Source organism: Schistocerca serialis, chromosome 2, assembly GCF_023864345.2.
Source record: "Schistocerca serialis cubense isolate TAMUIC-IGC-003099 chromosome 2, iqSchSeri2.2, whole genome shotgun sequence".
NCBI classification, from domain to species: domain Eukaryota; kingdom Metazoa; phylum Arthropoda; class Insecta; order Orthoptera; family Acrididae; genus Schistocerca; species Schistocerca serialis.
This window is the reverse complement of record NC_064639.1, coordinates 477299571-477312494: the sequence shown is the minus strand read 5'-3', so window position 1 is coordinate 477312494 and position 12924 is coordinate 477299571. Positions and strand designations below refer to the sequence as shown.

Sequence of the window (12924 nt, the reverse complement as noted above, 5' to 3'; positions counted from 1 at the left end):
TCGAAACATCGCTTAGCATGTTTCAGATGTTTCCTGTCGGAGTTGTTACTACGCTGTGTAACTGGCTCCAAGAACTCGCCAACGAGGCGGAACCATCGGAAATCGGATGACGAAAAGGTTGTCGCTCGTTAAATGTGTGTGAGCGTCCGTTACAGCAAATGAAACGGGGAGTGGAACGTACGGAGGGCGCCGGGTAAATAATTGAGTCTACCTGTAATCAATATGCGAACGCGCGTCCGATGTGCGCATGCGCGCAGGCAGGTGTGTCAGCGAGCGCGCCAGTTGCCGGCAGTCACGGCGTGCTGCCTGTGGGACGCGTTGTCAACAACGGCAGGCGCTGCGGCCACCAGTAAGTACCGCTGTCGCGCGCACGCGGCGATATTGTTGTGACTGCCAACAACGTGTGGTCACACATCTGAAAAGCCTCCACCCTTTATTATCCGAAAAGCTATGTCTATGTCAAGCACTGGATATAATAATACATAAATATCTAACACAACGAAAATTATTTACTGATTTTTGTTGTTGTTGTCTTTTGTTTCTCTTTTGTACTATAAGATCTCTGGAAGTGTGTAATAGTTGCTTCTATCTTAGCAACCTCGAACGACGACACACTATGTGTGCATCTATGAAAATGGCTACCAAACCAAAGAATTCTTTTCTTAGTATTAATACTAGGACACAGCAGTAATACTTTGAACTCGTATGACTCTAAAAATAGGACTCCAACCAGAAACACACTTTATATGAAAAAAAGTTTGTGAAACATCAATGTATATTTTCTAGCGCAACAAATAAGTCCTTGATGAGTGCAATAAATTTAAGAAGGGAAGAGTCTTCAACAAAACGTAACGACACCTTAACCGTTTTAGCGTGTTCATTTTAGCTTCATTGTTTTTTTTACCGTTTTAACTTATGTGTCTTTAATTTGCGTGTGTTTAAACATCTTCCAGTAACTGATGACCTTTTGCATTAATTTAATTGTGGCGAGACTGTTGATGAATGAAGTCCCAATGATTATTTTTGTACAAAAGCCCTATTGTAATCAGTTATTATGAAGTCTGGACCATCAAAGCAATAATCACCATTACCATCTTCTAGTGGCATTACTGCATATATGGTTCATGGGAGAATATTGCCAGAACTTTGGGGGAAAGAAAAACTAAACACTACTCATTGGTTCAGGGGAGAATTAAAGATTGTGATCTGTAGTAAGATCTCTGACATGAAGGTGACTGATGTGACTAGAGAAGACACTGTCAACGAAAACGAGCAACAGAACAGCCTGAACAAAACATTCACAGTGGAACTGCTGTCTGCAAACCTGTGGGTATAAAGAAGATACTTCAGTGGTGCAAGGAACAGTGTATTGACGACCGAAAAATAGAAACATGTAACGTGTCTGCTTTTACATCTTTTACTACACCAACTTCTTTTTTATATATGAACAATACCAAGGGAAATGTGTAGTCCGAAATGCCTCATTCCAACGGCTAAGAATTATTGATGTTTGAGATACTATGTTATCTTTAGCGGATTCTGTAAACAAAGCATACGACACTACTTGAGATGATCATTTTTTCCTATAGCGCAAACATTATTGCCAATAAGGAACATTAGAACATCTCCATCCATAAAGATGAAATAATACATCTTTAGCATCCATGATCTCTGAATCTGAAGACCATCGTGTCATTTTGGTTCACATTATAAAAACAGTTTTTGTTACATTATCATTCTCATCCATACTGCATGAAGAACTTTATTTGCGAGGTATATGTTACATGGGCAGACATAAACCTTGTGTATATTGGAGTGGTCTGGAGAGTGTGAGTACTACCTCACTTTGTTGGTAAGGCCTCAATGAATGGTTTACCGTTGCCTTTTCCAACTTGCAGATAACAAGTAAAGTAACTGTGTCTTTTGGACCGCTGTGTTCAGGGTTTCTGGCGTGTGTTGTTTTGATTTTAAGGATGAGTACTGAAGTTCTGAGAGAGTTGGTTAACGATAAATTAGCTGTTGCTGTCAAGAATCATAATGGAGGCTGTCAAGCATAATGTCTTCATCCGACAGATCACATCAGCAGTATCTTATGGCCTTACTCTCGCAAGACACGGCAGAAGTCCCTGAAACCTAACACATGGACGTTTTTGAAATTAAATTAGGGTTAGGATCTCTTCTTCCTTAAAAAGCTCAAAATATCTTGTGAATTCGCTAATTATCGTCTATATTCAAGGCAAAGTGAGACAAATTATGACTCCACAAAATAAGGACTATAAAACGTTTCTATAAATACAAAAATGTCTTTTACAGGAAATTCCCAATAATGCAAATATATTCTGTAATTAATGTATATATTGCAGGTCATTTATGGGACAGTCGATTTATTATGTTATTCTTCTTGAGTTGATAATTTCTGTTAATTATATTTGTTAAAATTACAATTACTGCTAAAATTCAGTGTGACAATTTGCAATCAGACATTCTAATTAAAGTTATACACTTCAGTGTAGGATATGCAACAAACTGAAATTAAAGGGTTAGGTGTGTCGTCTGGAGGAATACAACAGATGCACGAAATAACTGATTTGCACATGATTTTGAGGAGATGATGATTTAGAGCTTCTATAATTTTTTCTAGCGGTAGCGTTCTCGCTTCCCGCGCACTGGGTCCCGGGTTCGATTCCTGGCGGGGTCTGGGATTTTCCCTGCCTCGAGATGACTGGGTGTTGTTGTGTTGGCTTCATCATCATTCATCCCCATTACGGTCTGAGGAAGGCAATGGCAAACCACCTCCGCTACGACCTTGCCTAGTCGGCGGTGCGGGTCTCCCGCATCGTCCACCTACGCTCCTCGGAGTATGGAACCTCATCATCAATTTTTTGGAAAATCATTGTTCTCTCATATGTTTATTGTCACTACGTTAAACAACAAGTTTCGGTATGAAACAGACCATCCTCAGGTACAATGTGACATCTTAATCAGAAGCATAACAAATCATAACTATTAACAAGCATCATGCCATAAATCAACCTGTTAATTCAACTAAAATTATGGAGCGATACTGCAGACAGTAGACCTGTGGCGAAGCACATGGCCACAGATATACTGTGGGCTGTATGTGCTTCACAACTATAGTTGAATTAAGATGTTGCTTTATGGAATGAAGCTTGTTCAAATGTGTGTGAAATCTTATGGGACTTAACTGCTAAGTTCATCAGTCCCTAAGCTTACACACTACTTAACCTAAGTTATCATAAGGACATACACACACACCCACGTCCGAGGGAGGACTCGAACCTCCTTCGGGACCAGCCGCACAGTCCATGACTGCAGTGCCTTAATGATGCTTGTTAATAATTATGATTTGTTGTATATCTGATTGAGATGTCACATTATAGCTGAGGATGGTAGGTTTCTTACCGGAACTAATTGTTTATTTAGTGTATAATATAGGTATGGCAAGCCATGATTTTCCTATAAATGCTTTTATCTTCACATGAATTATACATTTTGGACTGTAGCTAAATGTTCAGCTGTTTGCAGCATCAGTTCTACATCTACTTCTAATACTTTAATCTGATGTATTGAAACAAAAACAGCTAACCTCTTTGTACCATAGTCTAAGGTTTAAGAACAAAATGATCCACACTCTATTAATTATAAACTCAGGATTACTCTCCCGGGTATTAGTTGTTAATGAGTTTTGAGAGAAATGGTAGATTGGCGAACGGAGACGTGCTGGAATGCTACAGTGTGTCGGTGTCGGGTGTCCCAAGGCTTCGGCGTTGCATCAGCGAGACGAAGCATCTGTAAACAACTTACGTTACTTGCGTGTATGCTGCAACCAGGCCATGACAGGTACTTACAGTACATCCACTGTTGCCATCACTTTCTTCCTTCTGAGAAGGAAGACTTATTTCTGGAGGACCTTGCATCAGTAAATAGATCTCTATATTTCACTACTAAACACAATTGGCGAATCTGGCCTGTTGTGAGTTTTACAACAGACAAAATCTTCGTGGGAAAAATGTTGCAAGGAAGTACAGTATCTGACAAATCCCGATTGCGGAATTGACCACTAGATGTCACGAGATGTAGGCGACGCAGATTAGGAGGCGGGGAGTGTTGCGATGCCAGGAGAGACGCAGTAACAGCAGCAAAGGTCGTCAGGAGGGTTCAGTGACTTCGAACGTAAACTAGCCACTGGATGTCATCGGAGTAACAGCTCCATCAGGGACATATTAGTCATTCTAAAGCCGTTCAAGTTTACTGTTTATGTTGAAATTATGAAATCTAAACGCGAAGGAAGAACCACATCCATACCAAGACCAGGGAAAACTCACGTACCGACGGACAGGGACTGTCGAACATTGCGAAAGATAGCCGGAAAAAATCACATGAAATCAGCAGCAGTAATGACTCGAGAGTTCCCAAGTGCTACCAGGAACGCAATTAATGTGCATAGTTTGCAATATTTGGGTACAGTGTTCGAGCAGCTCCATGTAAGCTACACATTTTTGTAGTCAATGCTAAGCGACGTGATGTCTGAGGAGGTGCAAAGAGTGACGCCACCGGACAGTGGACACCTGGAAACGAGTAACTGGGAGTGATGACAGACACCCTGTGGCAGTCCAATGGAAGGGCTGAGGTTTGGCAAATTCCTGGAGAACGTTACCTCCCGTCATGCGTAGTGCCGACAGTGAAGTACAGGGGAGGTGTTTATCGGTTTCCTTATTGTGCTTAAGAAAACGCTAAATGTGGAAGGACTAGAGCACATTTTACAGCATAGTGTGCACCGTACAGAAGAGGAACAGTAAGGAGACGATTATTGTTTGTAACAGCGTTACAATGCATCCTCTTATAAAGCAGACGCTGTAAGGGAATGGTTTGCTAACAATAACGCTCCTGAAATGGACGATCTGCACAGAGTCTTCACCTGAACTCAATGGAACAACAATGGGATGAGTTAGAACATCGGCTTCGTTCCAGAAGGCACTATTCTCTCTGGTTTCATCTCTTGTCGGAACATGTTCTGCAATTGCTCCACAGACATTCAGACACCCCATGGAAAGTGTCCCCTGCAGATTTCAAGCCATCGTAAAGGTGAAGCATGGACACACCACATATTAACGTACAGTAATAGGTGTCCGAATATTTTTGATCAGACAGTGTATATATGTTACGTCATTCCGTTACATAGATGACGTAATATGGCTGCAGTAAAGTTCCAGATCTTTTCCTTCATTGGTCTGTTAGCAAAGGAGCTCACTCAACTTGAGCAAATCCATTTTCAGTATCTTATACTAGACAGGAAGTCTCCCCTAAGATTCGTAGGGCACATTTTCTCGGGTGTTTCGCTAGATATCGCCAATTTAGCTTTTACATTATGTAACTGGAGTAGGCTCTCAAATAGTGCTCGCCACACGTTTCAGGTTATGCGCCTAGTGGGTTTCAAAAATGGCTCTGAGCACTATGAGACTCAACTGCTGAGGTCATTAGTCCCCTAGAACTTAGAACTAGTTAAACCTAACTAACCTAAGGACATCACAAACATCCATGCCCGAGGCAGGATTCGAACCTGCGACCGTAGCGGTCTTGCGGTTCCAGGCTGCAGCGCCTTTAACCGCACGCCCACTTCGGCCGGCCGCCTAGTGGGTTTGTTCAGATGTTCAAATGTTCAAATGTGTGTGAAATCTTACAGGACTTAACTGCTAAGGTCATCAGTCCCTAAGCTTACACACTACTTAACCTAAATTATCCTAAGGACAAACACACACACCCATCCCCGAGGGAGGACTCGAATCTCCGCCGGGACCAGCCGCACAGTCCGTGACTGCAGCCCCATAGACCGCTCGGCTAATCCCGCGCGGCCCTAGTGGGTTTGTCTCCAATTAAAAAAAATAAATAAATAAATAAAGTGGACTATCACGTGCACAATCGAGAGAGAGTGCCAGATTAGTGTAACTCATATTTGTTTTGTCGATATATATTAACAGGGATAGTAAAACAAAACAGGGAGAATGACCAGTACTCCAACAGCACCCGTGTAGCGTTGCTGCAAGGAAGTAGCAGACGGTGCGAGGCAAGGCAGCATGCGAGTATCCTATTACGGATAGAGAATGAGACGAGACAGCACTATGGAAGGTACTTATAATTCTTGGTTCCCTGTTGATACTAAACTACAACTATCATTTTCTTTGCTTTTCACTCCTGTTCTGCTTTCCTATTCTCCTTGGCATTATGACCTCTTTGGATCGAAAAACATCCGTGTTTTGGATATATTAGTGTGTGACTGCTGTCATTCTTTTCTAAATGTCTGTGTTCTATTTGATACACTGGACTCGCATTCGAGAGGATGACAGTTCAATCCCGCGTCCGGTCATCCTGATTTAGGTTTTCCGTGATTTCACTAAATCGCTCCAGGTACATGCCGGGATGGTTCCTTTGAAAGGGCACGGCCGACTTCCTTCTCCATCCTTCCCTAATCCGATGAGACCGATGACCTCGCTGTCTGGTCTCCTCCCCCAAATACCTCAACACTCTATTTGATCTTCGAATGGTTCAAACGGCTCTAAGCACTATGAGACTTAACATCTGAGGTCATCAGTCCCATAGACTTAAAACTAATTAAACCTAACTAACCTAAGGACATCACACACATCCATGCCCGAGGCAGGATTCGAACCTGCGACCGTAGCGGTCACGCGGTTCCAGACTGAAGCGCCTAGAAACGCACGGCCACATCGGCCGGCTTCTCCGTTTAGACTTAGTGTTTAAGTGTATTGGGAACTCGAGGTTAATCGGGAGGCTGTGACCAAAATTGTCTTTGTTTTGATACGCACTTATATTGTATGCGGTTACATCGTGTAGGTCGATATATTATATCCATTTTTGTTGTTGTTAAAGTCAATCTTGCAGCCGATCTAGTAGATGTAGCCGTCTACTGTTCGATTTTGTCCTTCACATTAGAGCAAGAAGGGGCCATGTATTGTCTCTCATAATACACCTTTCTTCTCATAGAGCTTTACTTTATAACTACACTATGTGATCAAAAGTATCCGGACACCTATCTGAAAATGACTTACAAGTTCGTGGCGCTCTCCATCGGTAATGCTGGAATTCAATATGGTGTTGGCCCACACTTAGCCTTGATGACAGTCTCCACTCTCGCAGGCATACGTTCAATCAGATGCTGGAAGGTCTCTTGGGGAATGGCAGCCCATTCTTCACGGCGTGCTGCACTGACAGGTACTGATGTCGGTCGATGAGGCCTAGCACGATGTCAGCGTTCCAAAACATCCCAGAGGGGTTCTATATGATTCTGGTTAGGACTCTGTGCAAGCTAGTCCATTACAGGGATGTTATTGTCGTGTAACCACTCCCCGTGCATTATGAACAGGTGCTCGATCATGTTGAAAAATGCAGCCGCCGTCCCCGAATTGCTCTTCAACAGTGGGAAGCAAGAAGGTGCTTAAAACATCAATGTAGGCCTGTGCTGCGATAGTGCCACGCAAAACAAAAATGGGTACAAGCCCCCTTCATTGAAAACACGACCGCACCATAACACCACCGCTTACGAATTTTACTGTTGGCACTACACACCCTGGCAGATGACGTTCGCCCGGCATTCGCCATATCCACACCGTGCCATCGGATCGCCCCATTGTGTACCGTGATTCACCACTCCACACTAGGTTTTTCCACTGTTCAGTCATCCAATGTTTGCGCCTCTTATACCAAGCGAGGCGTCGTTGGGCATTTACTGGCGTGTTATGTGACTTATGAACGGGCGCTCGACCATGAAAGCCAAGTTTTCTCTCCTCCCGCCTAACTGTCATAGTACTTGCTGTGGATCCTGACGCAGTTTGAAGTTCCTGTGTGGTGGTCTGACTAGATGTCTGCCTATTACACATTACGGCCCTCTTCAACTATCGGAGGTCTCTGTCAGTCAACAGACGAGGTCGTCCTGTACGCTTTTGTACTGTACTTGTCCCTTCACTTTTCCACTTCACTTTCACATCGGAAACAGTGGACCTAGGGATGTTTAGGAGTGTGGAAGTCTCGCGTATAGACATATGACACAAAAGACACCATTTCACCTGACCACGTTCGAAGTCCGTAAGTTCTGCAGAGCGCCCCATTCTGCTCTCTCACGATGTCTAATGACTACTGAGTTCTCTGATATGGAGTACCTGACAGTAGGTGGTAGCACAATGCACATAGTATGAAAAACGTGTGTTTTGGGGGGTGTCCGGATACTTTTGATCACATAGCCGACAACAGCTTAGATACGATGCCGACTTCAGAAGCAGAAGTTGAAACTTCAAAAGCAAAAGTTGAAAAGATTAAAAACACATCAAATCAGAATACTAATAAAAAATGATCTCCTCTGTTTGGATTGTTTTTATTCTAAAATACATTGTTATGTATAAAGATTTAACAATGTTGTAGTTCAAGAAAGCTAAAAATTGCTGCTATGTAACACTAAAGACAATATAACAAAGAAAATTTAGTCCAGTGTGACTAAAATAATTGGCCCAGTGTCAGTATGCTGTGAAGCTCACATGAGCTAGAAAGAACAACTGCGACATAGCTGTTGTTCAGGGTGACAGGTGATGGGAGAAGGTTAATAACTGTTGTTCAGGGTTACAGGTCATAAATTGCGACAGAAGTACCATAGTCTCAATACTCTGATATTGGGACAGAATTGACGTCCTAGCTGTTTCCACAGACATTCTATTGGAGACAGACCTGGGGATCTCGCTGACCACAGGAGTACCTGAGAATTACATACACTGTTGATAGACACATTTGCCATACGTGGATGAGCATTGTCGTGTTGAAAAATGTCACCCCGACACTATTGTATGAGAGGTAACATATGAGGACGCTAGATAGCTGTGACGTACTAGTGTGCAGTCACAGTTCCTTTGATCACTAACAGCCATGACGATAATACCCAATGGCTTCTGTTGTGTACATAGTTCCGCGTAGTCAGCGCGTACACAACTATCCCACTCGAGCGCGCCCCGCTGAGCACAACAGCGCAGGCGCAACGCTCGTCCGTCTCCGCACTACGAGATGGCGCTGTCTTAGAGACGGACCAAATTCTGCTTCCGCCGATCCGCGTATTAATATGTAACGCAGCCAATGAGACTGCTGCTAACGTAGAACCTTTTCTCCTCGCGGATCACACTCGCGCAGTGATACCTGAACGCTCGAGGTATTATAACGAGTGTACAGACCTCCGATTAGTCAGTCTGCATTAGTCTGTAGTCAAGTTTCAGTCTGTGCCTAATAAGATTACCATATTCCTGTACATAGCCATGAAGATAAATGAATAGACACTTTTGTCAAGTATCAGAGATATGTGAGAATAAGGTTAACGTACCAAGACCAAAGGAACTTCAGACTGTCAATTGTAAACAGCATCCAGAATCAAGTTACGTAATGTCTATCCTTTTTATTATTTTAATAAATGTGTGTGAAAATTAATCAAGTTCTGTTTAAAGTTGGTCACCGTCAATCTGCTACTCTAAGCGTGCAAGTGGCATTTCTATCGTCTGACCTAACGGCAGAAGATAAACACGCCACGATAAGACCACGAGACATATTGCTGACACTCGCCTACTTCGTTAGAGCAACAAGTCAAATAATCTGATGGTGTGTGTGTACCGAAGGTCTTACAGTACGCACACCACAGCTTCTCACACCATTATACCACGAGTAACACGGTTGTGCCTCTCCAAAACATTGTAAGAACGGGACGTTTTTCCAAGTCGACTCCATACTTGCTGACGATGTTCATTCGTGGTTCTTCAGACCCGCAATTCATCGCTAAACCCAATCTAGTGTCAATCAGCTATCCATGCTACACAGACACCACTCCAAACACAGCTGTTACATTGTAGTGTTAATGGTAGCCTACGCATTGAACGGTAACTCCCTAGTCCGGCTGCCACTAGTATCCGACTGATTGTGCAAGATGGCACGGAATTCCGTAGTGAGTCCGTTACTTGCTCTCGGATGGCAGGTGCAGATGTGAACGGGTTAAGATATGCTCGGTGCAAAATGCAATGATTCTCCCTTGTGGTGGTCAGACGTGGTCTTCCGGAACTTTGGATTGTGCGCCTTCCCTCACGTTCGTATGCAGTCGAACACATGTCAAATATCTGGGTATTGCACGGTTGTACACGCCGGACGAATGGAGACGCTACAATGAGGTCCCTATAAAAGTCTGTCAGGTGCTGATAACGCTGCCTTATACGAATGTGCGGCATCTCCGTCCTTCACAGCGATCATTCACTCTCCTTATTTACCCTACCAGGGTTGGTAACAACACTAAACACGAACAGTACTAACGTACTTTAGTTACTGTTTTACCTGTCACATATAATTGCTAAATCACCAATATACCTCTCGGTGGTGTGTACGTGTACAAAGTTACAGTGACAGCTGACCATGTCTGCTGTGTGCTTTAATTTTTTCCTCATGCATTGCAGTTTGCGGGAGAAAATTCAGAAAATTCCAAACACTATTAGCCCTGTATATGTACTGGATGTGCTTCAAGAAATATTTTGGTGACATCAGTCTCTAATCGTCCCTTACGATCTTCAAAGTTTTCCTCAAGCTCGCTGGTTGGCTTCTCATACAGCATTCAGCTCTAGTCGTTACTGTAGTTGATCTGATTCATGGTTCGACGTAAAAGAATATCGTCCTTGCCGCTACAGCTCCTTGAGAAATTTTGCTATTTAGTCTCTTAAATAATGACGTTTGTTGTTTACTGGAAATTAATAAGTAACGATAGAAGTTAAATTATTTAAAAGGTGCATATGTTCTTAGCGTTTTTCCGTAAGTTCATTAAACATAGATACAGAGCCACACACAATAGAGACTTCAGTCATCAACAGTATATTTTCCTTCACTATTTGCAAGTCTGCCACTGCTAGGATAACTTTACGATTATGCGACTGTAGAATTCACGTGGTTTTGAAGCGAAGAACTCGTCGAACTATCCTCGGGGCGCAATTTCATTTGGAAAGGAAGTTCCCTGAAGACTGTTCGACAGAGAGCGGAAAAGGTGAAGGTAGGAGGGCGCAAGATCAAGTGAATAAGGTGGGTGCGGAATAACTTCCAACCCAATTCCTTTCTAGTGTTCTTTCTCTGTGTAGCAGAGTGCGGGCGAGTGTTATCGTGTAGCAGCATTACGCAGCCTTGCTGGTCGTAGTTCTTGGATTGCCTCTGCAAGATGTCTCAGTTGTTGATAATAAATGTGCGCAGTGGTGGTTTCACGTCGGAGAAGCAATTCGTAGTACATCACACCGTAGCTGTTCCACCAGGTGCATAACATTAACATTCGTGGATGCGCGCAGGTCTTTTTACGGGGAGTTGCTGCTTTGTTTCGAGTTCAAGCATTCCTTTCTTTTCCTTATGCTGAAAAAAGACACGAATTGTCGTCACCAGTAACGATACGGGGTGTTGTTCACAAACCAACTGACGACGAGCAAGCAAAGACGCACATATGGCTATCCGCCGTTTTTTGTGATTTTGGCTTAGAGCATGCGGTGCCTATAAACCCGATTTTTCAACCTTCCCCACTGTATGACGTCGATTATCAAACCCCGAAGGTCTTCCTGAACGTGGACAGTCGCTATTAACAAAACGATCCTCCTTAAAACGAGAAAACAATTTAATTGCCGTGCTCTATCCCCAATGAAATTATCCCCACACACAGCACAAATGTTTCTGACCGCCTCCGCTGCTGTCAACGGGCGAGGTGGCGCATTAGTTAGCACACTGGACTCGCATTCGGGAGGACGATGGTTCAAATCCGCGTCCGTGCATCCTGATTTAGGTTTTCAGTTATTTCCCTAAATACCTTCAGGCAAATACCGGGATAGTTCCTTTGAAAGGGCACGGCCGATTTCCTTCCCCTTCCTTCTGTAATCCGAGCTTCTGCTCCGTCTCTAATGACCTCGTTGTCGACGGGACGTTAAACAGTATTCTCCTCCCTCCGCTGCTGTCACTCCGCTATCGATCTCCAACAGAAGAATATGTCAGAAATGTTCCAATTCATCCACTTAGTACTCCATTTTCTAGCGTCCACAGCTCCACTCACTATCTCCAAATAACAAAATGATGATTTGTAAACTCAAATAACAGTGAACTACAGATAAAAAACAATCGATAAATAAACCTATAGCAACCGGAATACTAAAATACAAACAAAAACGCTACGAACTTGTGCATCAACCTAAAATATCAGTGTGAAAATTATAACGATGACGACAACACAAATGCAGAAATTCAACTTGAAAGAGAGGACATAATTATTTCCTACTCCAAGGAAGTAACTGGTGGAGTCAGGCAAATATCCAACGCACTTTTTTTTAACATTTCGTTCCTCCATATTGGGGGCGGGTTATCAACTGCCGTAATGGAACTTTTGAGCTTACATGATTTTTAAAACTTGCAGCAATATTTACGATTTTAAAAAGAGTTTACAATAACACGTTAAAATAAAAAGAATTGTTCATCTAATGTCTGTGTCTAGCATGGGAACAAGTAGCTTGGTCCTAGTAAATTGGTAGATGAGTGGGTAGATGGGAACTGAATTAAAACAGAAGGGAGTTTCATTGGAGCTTTGCGGAAGTTTGTAAAGTTGTATGTGGCTACTGTGGAAGTTATACGCGGGCTGGGTGATAAGAGGTGTGGAATGGAAGGTGGAGGAGTAGGAGAGAAAGGGAGGTGAGATTTCTGTACAGCTTTCTGGATCAGTAAGCGGGAATCGGTAAAGTTACCTTGGAAAAGGAAGGTGGAGAGAAGGTGGTACGGCAGTGGCCTAGCTTGGCTGTGAAGCGGAAACACTAGAAGGGTTCCTTGATCAAATTCACGGGACGTGTAAGATTTTCGGAAGTGTTT

At 43.1% G+C, this 12924-nt stretch overlaps 1 protein-coding gene across 1 annotated transcript in view; it reads left to right on the top strand.

Annotated features, from left to right (window-relative positions):
* The first annotated feature begins 291 nt into the window (after nt 1-291).
* The window catches only part of LOC126457401 (uncharacterized), a 357727-nt gene continuing 345094 nt past the window's right edge, over nt 292-12924 (top strand). Inside the window, exon 1 of the mRNA XM_050093661.1 lies at nt 292-349. The gene's annotated coding sequence lies outside the window, so the exon portion shown is untranslated. The remainder of the gene's footprint in view (nt 350-12924) is intronic.